We start from the raw sequence: 18,189 nt of genomic DNA on the forward strand, positions 1-18,189 counted from the left end.
TAAGTGTTAAGCAAACACAGAAGTGGTACTATATAAATGGGAACATCAAAAATGACAGAAGTTACTGCACATGGTGCTTTTTGGTACCAAAAGATGAGTTCTTTTTGAAAGTATTTAGCAAAAATTAACTTTCTTTTTGCATTTTTATATTTATGAGTGTTTGTTTAATTAACTAAAAGTAGTGTGCTTAATTTTGTAATTTGCAATAGTTTAATTTTTGTTTTACTATCAAACAAGACTTAGGCTTTAAATTGCTTACTGATATTTGCATCTGATGTTGTGATTAAGGTGCAAGATAAGCTGGCAACTGCTAGAATCTAAGACTCCACTGATAACAGCATGATTTCTATGAGGGAATCAACAGGAGTTTGTTAAGAGGAGGTCTTATTTTAGCAAGTTACTTATGCATACGTTCAGTTGACAGACATATTGGATAAGAAGAGATTCATATTCATACCCAGTAGTGAATTTTTTATATTTCACAAAGCATCTTGATAGACTTGGTTGAACAACAAGTTTGTGAGTTGGAAATGAGTTTCTTCATTCTAAGAAGTAGCAGTAAGTAGTGTAAGGGTGGGGAGGGGGAAAACGGCATCCCTAAAGAGGAAAATCACTAATGGTGTGGCACAGGAACATGTTTTAGAGTCATTGCTGTTTAACTTACAAGTTAATGACACTGGCAGATATAAATGAGGAAATAAAGTTGTCTGTGAATGATGCAAAGTTGGGAAGAATTAAGGGATTAAATGAATGTCTCTCCATGAGTGGGGTTTTCAATTAAGGCTCTGAAAGGCAAAAATTCCCCATCCACCTGAAGTAATCCCATGCACCACAGGGGGTTGTTCAACTTAGAGGACATTAGGACCAAAAACAGACAGAAAGCTGAGAAGAAAGATCAAACTTGCTAATTTACATTGTGCCCTTTGATTGAAAAAGGCCTAAGTTCAATTCTCATTGTGACTGGAGAAATCTTTATATATGGGTTTTTTCAATCGAAGGTGAGTTAGCCAATCTCCTAAGGAGGTAGCAGGGTTTTTTCTCCCAGAAACTCGGGTTTTTCATTCTGCATACAGACAAATTGGCCTTCAGGATACACACAATTTATTGACAAAAAATACTAGTGGTGTTGATGTAGATGACGGTGATGGATGGAAGTGGTGGAGATGGAGAGTTGTAGAGTAGGTTCCCACTCTCGATGAGTCTTTGGACTCCTTGGAGGTGTCAAGAAATAATAATAATAACTTAAACCTCAAATCGAAACACCTTTTTTAATTTATAAATTATATTTGATCAGAAATTACATTCTTAGCATGCAGGTAAAGTATCTTCTTAATTAGGCTACTTTTAGAGCTGTGATTTCACATCAAACTGTCCTAGAAAGCATAATTCACAGATTGCTCTCAGTCTAAATTATTCCTGTATCCAAACATATACACATAATATAGCATAAACAATTTAAACCACAAATCAAAACACCTTTTTTTTAATTTGCAAATTATAATTATATTAAATCAGAAATTACATTTGTAGCTTGCAGGTAAAGTATCTTCTTAACTAGAATACTTTTAGAGTTGCTGATTTCACATCAAACTGTCCCAATATATAATAATTCACAAATTGCTCTCCATTCAGTTGTGTATATTGCCATGCATTATGTAAAGAGTTGCCATCTACACCAATTTCGACCTTTTCAATCTTCAAGGTGAAAAAAATGAAGGGTGTTCATCATAGGTCTAAATAGTATAGAGGTGTAAGACAGTCTGGTAGTATTAGTAGAAAGAAAAGACAGATAGCAGTTGAGACACAGAAAACGCCATGGCTCTTTTATATCATCATGTAGCCAAAAGTTATCTGCTTCTCTTTTTTGCCAATCTCAAATAACTGAATAACTAAAAGACCAATTCAAACCAAAATCCACAGACTACCAATACCTACCTAGGTGGTTCAGTATTTTTAAGTTACTTCTTGAGTTGGTATCTCCTAGAATATTCTGCCAGCATTGTTGACCAAATGGTTCGCATACCAATTCTCCAACCAAAAAGCTGTGGATTGGAATGCCATCACAGGCATGGATGGCTGTAATTGTTTAACAAATTCAGTTGGAAAGGACCCTACCTAGAAAATAGTGCAGTATGAGCAGCAGTAAGCTAGCAAAACAAAAAAGTGAGGACTTATTTCAATATGTAGCCAGAAGAACAAAGAATGATTATGGAAGGATGACGCTGATTGAAGAAAATGGTAAGAGGATATCCGATGTGAAGCACATAGTTCAGATATTAAATAAGTAGTTCCTAACTATATTTCATCCTTGTGAATGTTACATCATGTGGAATTTAAGAATAGTGAAAGAGGAGGAGTAGAGATTGATTGTGAGTGAACAAGAGATATATGGTGAAGTGAAAGGATTGAATGGGGATATTCGGTTGTTTGCAGATAATGCAAAGTTGGGAAGAATTACAAGGAGTAGAGCAAATGTTTTTTAAGAGATGAATAGACTGCATGAATAGGCATGGAAGGTTCAATGTTGCAAAGTGAAAGGTTTTAATACTTGGAACACGAATATAGGATGTACAGTATACAATTGGTTGGGAAATATTGGAGGAGGAGGAGGTGGAAGAAATAAGATATATTGGAGTTATGATGAATACGGATCTAAATTTAGAGGATACATTTCAAAAAGCACAAGGAGAATAGAATGAATTCCAGCAATGAGGAAGAGGACACTGACTTGATTAGCCCACATATGGACTACTGTGCACAGATGACTTGGTTACCTGGTTTTCAAGTGGATGAAGAGATACTGGAAAAGGTCCAGGGGTCATTGACTAAGGTTCTATTTCTATTTTCTGGAATGTTGAGTATAAAGAAAGGTTGAGATGCTGCAATTTACAGTGTCTAGTGGATAGGAGGAGGAAAGAGGATATGAGAGAGACGTATATGTTGGTAAGAGGTTCTCATCATATAAATATTGATTTTTTCACAGAATGGGAAATTGGAGGAGAACAAGAGGTCATCCCTAGAAACTGTCTTAGGAGGGTGTGAGCAAAGGAATGAGAAGCAGATTTTTTTGCAGGGGAGTGGTGAATTATTGGAATCAATTTCCAGAGGAGTGTGGAGTCTGCAGAGAATAAGTATTTAAGGCATGGTATGATGAAATGTATGACAGAGGGCCCTCCCACAGTGAGTCTGATACCATGGAGATTTAAGGAAAATAATAATCAACAGCACTTCACCTCTCTTTGTTGCCTTTTCTATCTCCATGAAAATCATAAATTATACCCATCCATCTCTATTGCTGTCAGGATGTTGTCCTTATCCAATCATGTCTCACTTATTCCAGCAACTTTTGGGTGAACAAACTCAATCAATGCAACGATATCATTCTCCTTGTTTCTGATTTCTAGCATATGTGTACAAACATAACAGTTCATTTCTGGGTCTATAACAAGTTTCACTGATACCACTTATTAGACATGACCCCCTTCATGCTTTCCTTGAGCCAGTCTCTTTCATCACCTATCCTGGAAATCTCTCCAGACCCAAGAGATCCCACTCCATTCCTTTGTCTACTCAGACATTCACTACCTCTTCAAGCATCAACTTTCTCACGCTGTGTCTCCCTGTCAATTCATTTCAGTCTTCTTCACTGTTCCACACATATCCACAATTCTCTTCATTTCACTCTGCACATATGCTACATCTTTTGCCATATCACCACCAACTCTGCTATTCACTCTTGCTATCTTCCCATTTGTACACACTTTTACACTGCCAGTCCAGCTCGTTATCTTACTATTAAATGCTCTGTTTCTCACCATCATTTGAGAACCAAAGTTTAGTTATGGTACAAGAATGGAGGAATAAATGTTTCTATGCTTGTAAGAACTGTTTTAGTGACGCCTACATGCATATATTTAGTTTATAGAACTGAACAAAGGAAATGAAGCAAAGAAGTCAAGCAAATTAATGCTATACATGACAAACATAATAAAAAAAAGGACAGCACGAGTGTTGCTCCAAAAGAGAGAAGAATAATCATTCATCTGTGAACTGCTTGAAGACAAACATCCACAATATACTTAGATGAATGAAGGATTGGTTTACATACCTACTAGTAATATCAGACAATAACAATTTGTAGAAAATCTTTGTAGATAGAAAATTTTTAGTATCATACAGCTTGAGAGGAGAAGCTCCTTGTAGTTATGAATATTAAAATCTTTAAAGAGAATGACGTCACTATCAATGCGTATGGGGAAGGGGGACAATGAAAATAACAAATGAATTTTACAGAACAAGGACAAAAATTTAAAGAAGAGATTCTAAGTGGAACAGAATTTTTTTTACAGGATATCAGAATAAATATAAGCACAAATGCCATCTTGGAGACAAAAAAAAAACAAAGGTGTGCAATTAAGAAAACGGAGATGCATAGTGATTGGAGAAGCTTAAAAGATCTGAAAGGTGTGCCTTTTCTCATCATGTAATCAATTTTTCTCTTTGCTTGTCTTCTCACAGTGAGATATGAACACATATATATATTATTATTATTATTATTATTATTATTATTATTAAGGGCGTTTACTCGGATTGTAGACATTTTTATATTAGAATTTTACTGACTAGAAACTCCGAGATAAGACAAAAACTTTAAACTTCTCATATAAACAAGTTAGGAACAACACAGTCAAGTTCAAACTGGCATCCGCGTGGCAGGTCTAGCATGAGGCATTAGCAAAAACTTTAAACTTTAAACAAAACTTAAGTTATAGCTTACCTGATTCACACATCGCAGTAATTCAGTTTTGGTGTTCTCGAGACAGTTCCCACTGACTAATGCCTCACGCTAGACCTGCCATGCGGATGCCAGTTCAAACTTGACTGTTGCTGTTCCTAACTTGTTTATACGAGAAGTTCATTTTTTTATCTTGCTAACTTTCCAGTTTTTCTGTGATAGTATGTACACGTGAAGAAGTCGGCATTCCAATGAAACTAGTTGTGTTCTAATTAAAGTTTTTGTCTTATCTCAGTGTTTCTAGTCAGTAAATATAAAAATATAAAAATGTCTACAATCAGAGTAAATACCCTTAATAATATCCATTTACCTTCTGACGAGGTTATTCTACAACGCATTAAGGAGCATCAGAAGATTCTGGAAAAGATGCAAGTTCCATTCTATCATCCCCAAGTTTTTACAATTTAAGGAATCTATACGCAGAAAACATGCACATAGCATCTACCTTAGAGCAAAACTTGAACTGTTAAATGAAAGGATTACGGACACAAAATATATTTTAGCTTCCGTATTCTCTAAAAAAGATGTATTAGAAAACAGCCTGAAATCATCTTTAGACAACACATCTTGGAATGAGGTTAAAAATATCAACTCACACCATGCTTCTAGATCCCAACACATCAATAAATTGTCTCTTACTAGGAAATTTAATTGCCTTAAACAGGAACAAACTCGTCCATCTTCCATTCCTTTACAGGACCTAAAAAATGTCATAAATAAATCTTCACAAACCCTTTCTTCAGCAGAAATAAGCATATTTTCTAAAGGGCTCAACTTCATCCAATCTCCTACCTTTATTCCAAAGGAATTCTTTCTCACCAAAGTAGAAAAGGCTCTCTCACATCTCCCAAAACAAAAAGCGAACCTACTCAGAATATAAGCTATTTTTACAATCGACAACAGTCATCTGCCTCCAGATAATTTAGCTCATGCAAAAGAAAAGCTATCCACCAATTTCGTAATAACAATGACATTTTACCAGAAGACAAAGGAAATGCAACAGTCATCCTTAACAGATCTGATTACCATGTCAAGATCAATGAATTATTAATGTCTAATACTTACTCTCTTTTACAAAGTGACCCTATGAGGGAACTTCACAACTGGACCAATAACCTTTTCAATTCAACCTCGGAAGTTCCAAGACACTCCAGGTAATCTCTCCATTCTCTTCATCCCCTGATTCCCCATTTATATGGCCTTCCAAAAATCCACAAAGCAGACACACCTTTAGGACCGATAGTTGAAGGCATTGACTCACCCACTTACAACCTGTCAAAATACCTTGCCTCATCCTTAAAACATCTCACTGGAAATTCTTCCTCTTATATCAAGAACTCTGTGGATTTTATATCTAAGGTAAAAAATTTACAACTCAAGGAGTCTGGCAGAATGGTCAGTTATGATATTGTCTCTCTCTCTTTACAAATGTCCTACTGAAGAAGTCCTCAATCTCCTAAAAAACAAACTCCCCCCCAAAATTTTTCTCTTTATTAATGCATTGTGTAAACTCTGGCTATTTCCTATTTGCAGGAAAAATCTTTAAACAAACCAGCGGCTTAGCCATGGGCAGCCCTTTCTTTCCAGTGTTAGCAACATTTTTCTTGAAGACATCGAGATAAAGGAAATTTCTAGCGCTACACTAAAATCAAAACTGTGGCTTCGATACATGGATGACATCTTCCATCATCTGGGAATATGGTCTAGAGAACTTACAAAACTTACTAGATCATATGAACAATCGCCATCAAAACATCAAATTCACATTGCAAACTTGAGGTGAACGGTATCCTCTTTTTAGATGTAAAGATTACTAGGATGCCTAATTGTCTCAAATTTTTTATTTTTTGAAAAACAACTTATATGGATAGATATATGCCTCCTCTCATCACTTCCTTCGACAGAAACTCGGAATTATCACCACTCTGGCTCATCGGGTGAGATCTCTAATTTCAGGAGAAGAAGATCTTCAAATTGAACTTAACCACCTCAAAAGTATTTCCTTAAACAACAGCTACTCACCTCGAAGCATTTCTCACTGTCCATATCCACATCTCCAACCTCAGGAAGAAGATAACTCGAACCCTATTCCACACATTCAATTACCGTACGCAAGTTCTCTATTGGCCAAATTGGCAAAAATTATGAAGAAATTTAATATTAGAACTTCACTACCCTACCAAAACTCTGTTCTTTCCTGAGTCAACCCAAGCCAAACATGACCAACTTCAGTTCCCAGGAGTATATAAAATCATTTGTAGTTGCGGAAAGCCATATTATGGGCAAGATAAGTCTATCTCAGATAAGATACAGGGTGTTCGGGATAAATTTGACATATTTATAATTAATTATATTTTTCCGTAAGTTACATGTATTAACACACACTTCTCTTCATTTAAAAGTTTGGACCCTTCTTCATTCATATACAAGATGTCAGAAAGGATGGATAGCTGGAACCCACCTGAATCATGGAAGAGAATAACTTGTATCATGATGATTCGTGCCCGCCATCAAAATAAGGATATTACGACTGCTGCCCAATGCTCCCTGAATACAGTAAAAACAATCAGGCATGAACTAGAGACTTGCAATGGTGACTACGAGGATGTAGCAAGAAGAAAGATCCCTAGCAGACGATCTGATTGCGTTCGTACAGCAGAATTCCTCGCAAATCTGCAGGAACAGGTGTTGAAGAACCCTGGCATTGGAATTCGGGCTTTGTTCGTGGAGTTGCTAACTGTAGTCAAGCCCTGGATAACAAGGGTAGCCAATGGTAGGCCGTATGTATGGCAGCAGGATTCGGCCCCTTGCCACACCTCTGGGAAAAGTCAAAAATGGTTGTCTGAAAATTTCTACGACTTCACCAGTCCAAATGTTTGGCCTCCAAACTCCCCAGACCTTAACCCCATGGATTATTTTGTATGGGGCGCAGTTGAAAAAGACACCAATCGCACTTCCAGTAATACAAAAGCCCAGTTAATGGATAAAATTAAAACAGTTTTTGCGGCCCTTCCCAGGGAGACTGTAGCATCAGCTTGTTCGAGGTTCCGAAGCAGAATTGAAGCTGTGATCGATGCTAATGGTGGTTATTTTGAGTAAATCTTGTTGATAGTATTGTAATTAACTCTGCCTGTAATGTTTTTTTGCCAATTCATTAAATTTAATAGATACAAAGAAGATTTTCTTTTTCCTTACGAAACTGTCAAATTTATCCCGAACACCCTGTAAGTCTATCTCACTACAACTCGAAGAGCATCAAAGTGATGCTCTTCGAGTTGTAGTGCAACATGCAAGCACCCTCTCCAGTCATGTCCTTTTCTCTGCCAACTCTAATTTTGAAGAGCGTCAACACCAGATAAACTGGAATCTTACTACAAATATCCATAAATGCACTAAAGAACTAGAAAGACGCATCTTAGAATCGAAAGAAATAGTTCTGGACTCCTCACAGATGAACACATAAACCAAGACCTGCCATGAAGATGCCAGTTCAAACTTGACTGTTGTTGTTTATATGAGAAGTTCATTTTTATCTTGCTAACTTTCCATTTTTTTTGTGATAGTATGCACACCTGAAGAAGTCGGCAGTCCAATGAAACTAGTTATGTTCTAATTAAAGTTTTTGTCTTATCTCGGTGTTTCTAGTCAGTAAAATTCTAATATAAAAAAAAAATATATATATATATATATATATGTATATATACACATATATTTATGATGTGCTAGACCAGTGATGAGCAACCTTTGTTCTTCAGTGGGCCACAGTTGAAAACCTAATATTCCATATAGGCCACAATAAACACAAAAATAAATATTTTAATATATTAAAAAAAAAAAAATTTAATTTATGGGATGGAATTTGTTATTTTTGACAGATTTACAATGAAAAGTTTGTTTTAATTTGATTTACTTTTTATTAGTAATGTTTTCAATATATACACAGGTATACATACATAATTTTTTAATCAAAAGAAATTAAATATCTGCTTCAATTTAATTAATGAGATATTTCGCTCTGTATCTCATCAACATGCTTTTCAATATTAGGAGGTAAACTGCAAATCTAATTCAAGTTTTTGTTTGTCATCAAGGTGATTTCGACGATCATTTTTTATAATTTTCATTTTAGAAAAGAATTATTCACACAGATAAGATTACCAAATAAACTCATTATTTGCCTAGAATGGGTAGCCAGCAATGGAAATTTATCAGTTGGAAAGTAACTCTTATAAAAGTCAGTAAGACTAACATTTTGAAACTTATTTCCTAGTTAAGTGTTGCTTTGCAAATCAATTATTTCTATTTGAAATTCTTCAGGAACCCTTTCAATGGCTATATTAAAGGGTGATGAGAAAATATCAAAACTAGTTTCATTTTCATGTAAGTTTTTGAACCAAGAACTAAATTCTTCTTGTAGTCTCTGTATTTCCTCTGCATATATTTTTGTTTAATGTGGATTTTCTTTTCTCAAAATTGGAAAATGAACTATATTATTAGATTCCAGTTGTCAATTCCAAATTTTCAGTTTATTTTCAAAGGCTTTTATTTTATCAAACATTTCATTAATAAGTTTGTTCTGTCCTTGAAGATTTACATTTAATTCCTTCAAATGTTGAGTAATTTCAATGCAAAATGAAAAGTCTCAGATCTAGTCCTTTCATTAAATTCTGGAAATGAGTTGTCTTTCATCTCGAAGAATAACTGAATTTCACTCTTCAAATCGTATACAATGTTAAGCATTGTGCAGCATCTTAACCATCGAACCTCGGTTTTAAAAAGGATATCGCAATATTCGCTTTCCATATCTCTCAAAAATTCCTTAAATTCGCCATGATTCAGTCCTCGAGATCTAATAAAATTTACAATTTTTGTGATCGGTGGAACAATATTGGACATTTTCAAAACTTTTGCACTCAAATATTCTTAGTGCAAAATGCTGTGAGAAATAATTATTTCCTGCCCTGTCAATCTTTTTATGTCTCTGGATAATAATCCCTAGAGACTAACATTCTTACTAGACATGGCTCGAGCTCCATCTGTTGTTACACCAACAATCTTTTCTATTGGGATATTTAATTGATAAAGAACAGTTTTCAATTCCCTGTACATATCTTTTTTGGTAGTAGTTTCTTTCAATGGAACTAAAGATGCAAATTCTTCGGTGATTTGAACTAGAATCTGTTCCTCTCAAAAAATGCAGCAAGTTGTGCCATATCACTAATATCACAACTTTCATCTAAAGCCAAAGAAATCCATTCTAACCTAGAAATATGTCCCTGCAAAATTTCCTCAATAATTTGTGGAAGACCATCAATCCTTCTTGCGATTGTAAATCATGACAAGCTGATTTTCAAAATTATACCTTTTTTTTTTTTTTTTTTTTTATCAGGGAAAGCGACATCTGCTACTGTTAGTAAGCATTCTTTTACTATTTCTCAACCAGAGAATGATTTCATTCTTTTTGCCAAAATTTGACCAACAATGTAGCTTGCATGAACTGCAGTATCTGTGGTTAATGAAGAGGCTCTAAATACATTTTGCCATTGTTCAAGATTTTTTGCAGTTGATTCACTTTGTCTTTGTGTAACTGTCCTTGCAAATTGTCGAATCTTGAAGAATTTTAGTTTTATAATGCCTCTTGATATTATATTCCTTGAGAACAGATATCTTTTCACAACATATCAAGCAAACAGCATTGTCTTTTATGCAAGTAAAAAAATAGTCGCATGTCCATCTTTCATTAAACTGACGATTTTCATCTTCAATTTTGAATTTTCTAGATTTTGAACTCATTGATTAAACACAGTTCTGTTTGTATTTTTCTAAATAAAAAATGACATTACCATTATGAGCTTCCGTTGCTTAGTCAGTATAGATGAAGCCCTTTGGTCGGAAAGACCTAGGTTTGATTCCCATCAGTGATGTGAGGAACCTTTATCTGGTCTCTTTCAACTAAAGGTGAGTTAGTCGGTCTCATACGGAAGTATGGGGGTTTTTCACCCAGAAACTTGGGTTTTTCGTTTTCCAGAACAGGGAAACTGGCCCTGTGAACGCACATAGATTACAGTCATGAATATGTCCCACGTGCCTGTCCCAAGCCCGGATAAAATAGGGAGGTTGGGGAAGGCAATGGTAAACTATCCTGTAAAAATCTCACCGGGAATACTTTGTGGGCAAAGCCTACAAAGTCACCTATGGTCCGAAATGACTGAAAGGGAAAATCAGATCGGATCAGATAGGTTTTGAAAGAGCTTGTATCAATAAGTTTATTCAAGAATAATGCAACTACTTTCATATATCATTAAAGTACAACTGAAAATGCAAAGGCAAATGGCAGAATCGTGGGAACTATCTTTGCAAGCAAATATTTTTCAAGTGATCTCTTAATGCATGCTTCATATTGATAACACATTGTGCCTTTTTCTAAAATTTTTACACTTCAGCTAAATTAAGTGAAATGTTTCAGCAGGTCACGGGTTAGTAGTTGGCTGGCTGCATGCAGCCCGCTCATCATTATGCTAGACCATCCATTGCTGGAAAATGAGTAGTATACCTGTGTGTGTGTGTGTGTGTGTGTGTATATATATATATTAATCTCATACATGAGAGGCTCAGAACGTATATTATGAATGGACATACAGCAACTGATTCTCTGTTAAGCCACAAATACGAATAAATTAATAAAACTAATGGATTCACCCCCCCCCCCAATACCATTATTGCTATTCATCAAGGTTTCTTCAAGCACATGGAAGCAAATTAGCAGCAATATTATTCAGAGCCAACCTGGATGCCTTCTCAAGGTCTAAGTATGGTACAGAACATATTTATTAACTAGTCTGTGGTATCAGAAAGCCGTATCTTCTCCATAATGTCTAATGCAATTCTGAAGACACCATTCTTATTGCATGATGGTTGTATTATACTGGGAAATGAAACTTATACTATCTGGATGTGTCTACTAAAAAGGGGACTTTTTCATTTCCTGACAGGGTATGGATACCACATCATATACTTTGACTATACATTTATCCACTAGTAGGTTGTTTCCTACAATATAATTGACTCACTTTACAGCCAACTGATGTGGGTACAGGATTTAGTTGCAACAGATGACCAGACTTCAACATCTACCCAGATTATGGTGGCTCGAACATTCAGTTCCACTAGAATTGTAGACTTCCAAAGTTTACCTTGACAGGAACTGCAAAACATGCATTCTAACTCATCTCAATTATCACATGAGAAATATCTCAGGTTTCCTATTTTCAGGTACATTAGATCCAGGTTAGCACATAAACATCACCTTCTTAGCTTAGCTTCATCATTTGCTCATTTTCTCTCTTTTTTAATTTTCTATATTTATTTTTTATTTTACTTTTTTTTTTCACAAACACACACACACAGACATAACAATGCTGACACGATTAACAGTATTAAATTACATACAACCATTACAACAATTAATTTGAATAAATCTACCTGACAGACATAACTATTATCTAATTTTTTTTTCTTAAGCTATACCGAAATTCACTGCAAAATATAACTCACTGTCTTCAGAAAGGGTTACAGATTCCACATAATATGAATCACCAATTTAAAAAAGGAACTACTTATGTTTCTTTGATTCTCTTTTCTCAGTAAATTTTTATTATGCTCTACGTTATCAGACACTTATCTTCTTGGAAAGGAAGGCATAGTGATAGCATTCGACACCAAACATGAAGATAAACTTCTTGATTGGAAGGCAGTTTCAAGTAGAATTATGTGGGCAACCTTCAAAATGGACATCGAAACTTATTTGTGCCTATGGTCTCACACAAGGTTCTTCTAAGGAAGAAGTGGAGGAATTTTTAGCATCATTAGAACAGGCAGCTGACATAAAGAAAATGGAAAAGGTGGTCCTTGATGGCGAACTGAACATCAGAGTAAGAAATGAATCCCAACAGGAACATTTTGGAAGAATTTGGAGGAAAAGGACAAAGCTAATAATAATGGTAAGTATTTACTGGACTTCTGATCAGGACATGGACTAGTCATTACTAACACTACATTTCAACATACAGATGTGCAATGTTCACATGGAGAGAAGACACAAGAAATAAGAAAAGTCTCATTGACTACGACATTGTTGATAGTGATATTTTCATGCTCATTCAAGATATAAGAGTGTATACAGGATTTGAAATTGGAAGTGACTATTACTTAGTACTAAGCAGGATATCACACTGAAAAGAGCAGAATGTAAGAGAGTCTTAAAAAGAATTAAAGTTGAGCATCTTTTACAAGTAAATTGTAGACTCGACTATGCAAACATTATAGAAAAAAAATTGCAGCAGTTTGAAAACAAGAGCAAAACTTTGTTGTCTCAGTGACAAACTATGAAGAAGAAGACACGGATTGATTCAACTAGGGAGATAAGTGGTGAAGTTGTCTGCAAGGATAGAAAAATAAGAACACCATGGCGGACACAAGAAGTTAAAGCAGCAGTCCTGAAAAAGAAGAAAGCATATCAAAAGTTCCTAGCTGATAAGTCAGCAGATGCCCTAAAAGAATATAGAGAAAAATGTAAGCAAGCTAAGCTATGTGTAAAAGTGCTGCAAAATTTTTTTCAATAATGTTTGCATAGTTGAGAAAGGTGTTCAACTTTAATTCTTTTTAAAATTCTCTTATATACTGCTCTTTTCAGTGTGATATCCATTTTTATCCTACTTAGTACTAATGGTCACTTCCAATTTCGAATCCTCTGTACACTCTTGTATCTTGAATGATACATGAAGATATCACAATCAACAATGTTGTAGTCAATGAGACTTTTCTTATTTCTTGTGTCTTTTCTCCAAGTGAACAAGTGCCCATTTTTATGTTGAAATGTGGTATTAGTAATGACTAGTCCATGTCCTGAGTATAAGTCCAGTAAATCCTGAAGAAAAGTCATGGGAAGTCTTTGGTAAGAATACAGAAAATAAATATCAGGAAGGTGGCAAAATGTTCTGAAGGTTATCGAAGAAGCTTAGAAATGTAGGAAAGAGTACTGTAAAAGGAATAAAAGATGATAAAGGTGATATGAAAACTAAAAATAAGGATATTCTAGATGTCTGGAGTAGTTACTTTGAAAGACAGTTAAACGAACTAAGCAGCGACAAAACCATACTAGAAAATTTTCAAGACGAATGCAAAGAGGAGCATATATCAATACTTAAGGCAGAAAAAACTGTCAAAATTAAGGCAACTGGGGTAGATGATATTCAACCAGAAATGCTTAAGGATGGAGGTATAAAAGTTTTGCAGTGGCTACACTGCATAATTCGGAGGGCCTTTTCAGAAGGTCAAATTCCCAATGACTGGAGTACAGTTCTTGTAGTACCCATCTATAAAAAAAAAAAAAAAAAAGGAGTAAAACTGAATGTGAGAATGACAGGAATGTCTCTGCTAAGTGTTCCAGGTAAGATTTATGCAAGCATACTTCAAAAGAGGTTGAGAAAGATGGAAAGATGAGAAACTTGGTGAAGAACAAGCTGGGTTCAAGCAAATAGAGGTTGTCAAGATCAGATTTTCACTTTAAGCCAAATAGTTGAGAAACTGTGGGAATATGACAAGGATCTGTACTTGAGTTTTGTAGATCTGGAAAAGGCATACAACAAGGTGTCCAGAGAAAAGCTTTTCAACTACTACTACTACTCTCAGATCCATACAAAGGATCTGAGAGTTGGTTTAGAAATACACTTGATCAAAGACTAGAGAACCACATATATGAGGGTTCTGAGAAAAATTAGGGCAGCAAATCGATGGCATCAATAGCAGAATCACATTAAAAATGAAGATATCAAAAAGGAACTTGACATTATTAGCATTCAAGAATGTGTCAACAGAGCTAATCTAAGGCGTTATGGCCACTTAAATAGAATGGGTGAAGAAAAGTTAGCAAAACAGGTGTTTAATGCCAAGATGGCAGGAAAAAGACCTAGAGGAAGACCAAGATGTAGGTGGATTGATTCGGTTAGAAGTGCTTTAGATGCACGAAATGTTAGATATAACAATATTGGAGTGCTCACAAGTAATAGATTAATTTGGAGGAAAATTGTTGATAGGAGATAACCTGAACACCCCTTAGGGGTACATATCAGGAAATTTATGATGATGATTATCTTCTTTTACTCCTTCCTTTTTTTTTTTTTTTTTTTTTTTTTTTAATTAAGCCATTTGAACTGTTCTAGTTTTATTCCTACTAATCTTCTGTTTTGCTCAGTTTCTTATCTTTTTGATAGCATGTGTAAGGTATTTTAAGCATCCTTGATTCTTCCATTCAGGATAGATATAATTTCCTAATTTGGTTTTCTTTTCCTGTTTAGTATTGGGAATATACCAGTTAGCCTCAGAAAATGAAAATTTAATTTCTGTTCCCTGAGTGTGAAATTTTTTTTTGTGTTGATTTTTTTTTAAGACAAATGATTCATTTCCTGATCAGCATGTTATTTTCGACCACAAAATTAATTAAACAAGATAACTGAAATTGTCCTGAATTTGCTGTGGAGAGGGACTGGAGAATAGTATTCTTTTTTATTATTTTTTTAAGATATCCATTGCTGGTTAATATTTGGAGAATAAAATCTAATTCTTCTGTTAATATTCTTTCATCTCTTATAATAGAGATCACTAGCTCTGTTCTTCAGCATATGTATATATGCTCAATTTCAGTGAAATATGATGTAATGAGGAGAAATGCAGGTAACGACCCGTTGAGTCGGCTTATGGTACACATTGAGAGAAAAGCTTTCATCTGCTTGTTGCATAATTAAAATGTCCAGAAAAGGTAATTTTCCTTCATTCTCAAGTTCTAAGGTGAACTTGATTTTATGGTGAAATGAGTTTATGGATGCTAGAAAATCATATAACTCTGCTGCACTGTGTTTCCACATTATGAATATGTTGTCAACATATCTCTACTAAATTGATGGCTTTAGGATTTGTATGTAATAAGATGCCATTTTTGAACTTTTCCATGAATAAGTCCACAGGGAGGAGATAGAGGGCTTCCCATCACAAGGCTGTTTGTAGATTTTTCCTGAAAGTTGTTTGTAGATTTTTCCATTCCATCAGAAAAAAATTGAGTTGAAACAATGTTTATAGAGTTAGGTAGATATCTTGAGGAAACAGATTATCTATAAGAGCCATAACTTCATTTACCAGGACATTTGTAAATAAAGACATGACATCTAAACTAGCTAGAATGTCAGTTCATGAGATGGAGATTTCTCTTAGCTTTTCTATAAAGTGTTGCGTATTTTTGATATATGCATCAGTGTGCCTAATGTGCACCTTTAGTAGATGTGTGAGATGTTCAGATAACAAATAAGTTAGTGAGTTGATCGCATCCACAATTGGTCGAAGAGGAATATCGGTCTTGTATACTTGCGGCGATCCATATAAATGTGGAGATAAAGGATGCATGGATTTAGTTTCTTCCTAAGATCCATGGGCCACGTTGTCATGTTACGTAGAAGGTTGTTGGTTTCTACATGGTTCGTCCAAGTGGGATCAGAATCTAATTGACAGTGAGTAGATGTGTCAGAAAGTAAAACTGAGATTTTTGTCACATAATCCCTCGTATTTAAGATAATGGTAGAATTGCCTTTGTCAGCCTTTAGTATTATGATATCTTTTTCTTTAAATTAGGCTATGCTCTTGTTTCTAAGGAGCTAATGTTCTTTTTCGGACGACGAGAAACCGAGAGAAGAATCACAGTCTTTGACCTAATATTATTTTGCAACAGATTCAGGTAAGAAGTGAAAAGCCTTTTTGATGTTACACATAATATCTATTTTAGGTATGCGCTCTGGTGTGACTGCAAAATTGAAATCTTTTTTTTTAGAATGCTCACTTCTGCAGGTGTTAAATTGTGATCCGAGAAGTTGAAAACAACCTTAATATCAGAAAGGATAGCTCTCGAATTAAAACTCTTCTCATATATAGCATTAAATTTTTTGTACTATTGTTCTAAAGTTCTATTGTACATATTGTTTATCATATTGTCCAGATGGGACCATCGGTAAGCATCTATGCTGTTAGATATAATGTAGTGTAAATCAAGGCATAATGAATAAATCTGGTTTAGGGTAAACCTTGTGCATTGTATTCTTTCGCATAAAATCACTAATGACGTTTTCCAATAGATCTCTTTGGCTCTTCAAGAATGGAAGTTCCTTGAATATTAAAAACTTCAAAATTATATTATTGTTCCTACATTTTTTTCAGAAATGTAAGTTGATTCAGAAGTTTGGCTTTGTTGCATTTAAGCTGTTGTAGTTTATGTACCTTTTGTTTGACTTCCCCCATCAAGTCTGTTCATGATCAGTACGTTATTTTTGACCACAAAATTAATTAAATAAAACTGAAATAGGTTTTATTGGTCAGCTTTGATAAAACTTGTAATCGACTAGTTTTGCCATGTTAACTAGTGGTTTCTTCTGGATTTGATGAACAAAGAAATATAAACTTAAAACAACAAGCTTTGATTATGAATCAATACATAGCTGAAAAAATTATACCGAATGCATAGCAACCGTTCCACAATATAAATATGTGGAGTGTGGATGCTAGCACATGGTTAGTCATTGCTCAGAAGGTGCACCCTATAGTAGCAGCGAAATTAAATTCTGATTTGTGGAGAGATCTTATAAGTGATTTCCAAATGTCACATAGGGTCATCCCTTGGTTTCTGTTTATTTATAAATGTCCTGGTGAATGAAGTTATGGCTCTTAGATGTCTATTTTCTCAAGACATCTCCCAACTCTATAAACATTGTCTCAACTCAAATTTTTTGCGAGAATGGAATGAAAAATCTACAAACAACTTTTAGGCCTTGCGATGGGAAGCCCTCTATCTCCTCCCTGTGTGGACTTATCCATAGAAAAGTTCGAAAATGACATCTTATAATGTACAAATCCTAAACCATTAATTTGGTGGAGATATGTTGACAACATATTCATAATGTGGAAACACAGTTTAGCAGAGTTATGATTTTCTAGCATCCATAAACTCATTTCACCATAAAATCAAGTTCACCTTAGAACTTGAGAATGAAGGAAAATTACCTTTTCTGGACATTTTGATTACGAAACAAGCTGATGAAAGCTTTTCTCTCAATGTGTACCATAAGCCGACCCCCACACCTGCATTTCTCCTTATTACATGATATTTCACAGAAATTGAGCATTATGCATATACTGAAGAACAGGGTGATCTCTATTATAAGAGATGAAAGAATAACAGAAGAATTAGATTTTATTCTCCAAATATTAACCAGCAATGGATTTCTTAAAAAAATAACAAAAACAATACTATTCTCCAATCCCTCTCCACAGCAAATCCAGGACATTCATTATAGGAC

The 18,189-nt window shown here is 34.8% G+C and overlaps 1 protein-coding gene across 2 annotated transcripts in view; it reads right to left on the reverse strand.

The window, feature by feature from the left end:
- The window catches only part of rictor (rapamycin-insensitive companion of Tor), a 955,009-nt gene that overhangs the window by 256,717 nt on the left and 680,103 nt on the right, over positions 1 to 18,189 (reverse strand). The gene's annotated exons all lie outside the window — the stretch shown is intronic.

The sequence above is a fragment of the Typopeltis vanoorti genome, chromosome 16, assembly GCF_054136105.1.
Source record: "Typopeltis vanoorti isolate ZY-2024b chromosome 16, IOZ_Tvanoo_1.0, whole genome shotgun sequence".
NCBI lineage: Eukaryota > Metazoa > Arthropoda > Arachnida > Uropygi > Thelyphonidae > Typopeltis > Typopeltis vanoorti.